The sequence below is a fragment of the Pygoscelis adeliae genome, unplaced genomic scaffold (assembly GCF_000699105.1).
Source record: "Pygoscelis adeliae isolate BGI_AS28 unplaced genomic scaffold, ASM69910v1 Scaffold107, whole genome shotgun sequence".
Lineage (NCBI taxonomy): Eukaryota > Metazoa > Chordata > Aves > Sphenisciformes > Spheniscidae > Pygoscelis > Pygoscelis adeliae.
In genome coordinates, this window is record NW_008825151.1 from 1 (window position 1) to 1,442 (window position 1,442).

The window sequence follows — 1,442 nt, forward strand, 5'->3', positions numbered from 1 at the left end:
TCTTTTCCAACCTAAACGATTCTGATTCTGCGAGTCAGTATTTGGTAAGCTTGCTGGCAAAGCTGCCGTGTCTTGCCGACTCTTCTGTGTTTGCCCCGCTCTTTAGGCACGACGCTGCCAGAGGATAATGCACAGCTCCAAGGGGATTGGGAAGCTGAGGCCGCCTCCTTGCGCTGTTCGCCCAGCACCAAGGTAATGAGCTCCCCAACCCCGTTGCCGGGACTCTTGTCCGCGGCATCAGCAGGGGACTTGTGTGAGCAAAGGCACCCAGAATCAGTGGGGCTGGTGTGGCCTCGCTTGTCCCTGGTGAGAGGGTTCCTGCCGTCCCCGAGCAGGGACGCTGCGAGGGCTGCACGCCAGTGTCCCAGCAGCAGCTCCAGCCCTCCTGGCCACCAGCGAGCCCTGGTTCGCCGTAGGGCCAGCACACTGTGCCCAGGAGCCCAGCCTTCCTCCCTCACCCTGGGGGCCCTCTCTTCTCATCCTCCCCCGTGCAGTGACTGCAGCCCCTGCCGCCAGCTTTCCTGCGGGCACTGCCACTAGCACTGCCGGGCACCTCTCGCACTGCCCAGCTAAGGAGCACCATCAGGGCACTCGCTGTGACACGCCTCCGCTCCCTTCCGTCCTCCCACAGAGCTTTGCAAAATACCTCAAGCCTTCTGAGAGGACAGACATCGTCCTCGTGGGTCACCATGAATGCCTCGGGAAGGGTCCTCAGGGGACTAGCGGGCTCCTGAGAAGGCTAGGCGAGCAACAGAAGGCTCTGGGGCATAACAAACACCTATAGAGGAGCGCTGAGGGGACTAAAGTCGTATTGTAGAGTCTAGGGGGCCAGGCCCCCAGTCTAGCGGGGTTTCTTAGGGTGCTAGAGGTTCCGCAGAGGGGTCTGGGGTGCAATGAAGGCCTCAGGAGGGGTCCTGAGTGGACTAGAGCGATCCTAAGACAGCTACAGGGCAAATGGAGGAGTCCTGTGGTCGGACTGTGCCCGAGAGCCTTCCACCGGCCCCGGTGAAGGCCAGCAGTGGGCTTTTGCGTACAATGAGGCTTGAAGGGAGGGTGCAAGGAGGCTAACAGAGGGGTGCTGCGGGGGCCAGGGGGCAAACTGAGGCCTCTAGAGCACATCAAAAGGCGCATTGGGGTGCCGAGCGCTTCTGAGGGGGCAAATGGGCCAGGCTGAGGCAACCCCAGGACAACAGAGGGGTTCAGAGGGGACTAGTGGATACGAGGAGGGCTCTAGACCCGAGGGGCCTGGAAGGGAAAAATGAACAAGTCTTGAGGGGATCCTGTGGCAAAAGAGAGAGTCACCCCCATCTTGACTTCCCAAGACAGCTAGTCCTTATCCAACTCCTTCCCATCCTGCCCCCAGTTCTCCCCATTTGCCCTCAACCAGGCAGCCCGGACGCCCACACCCAGCCAGCTCCGGCAGAGCAGAGCTCTGAAGGTGC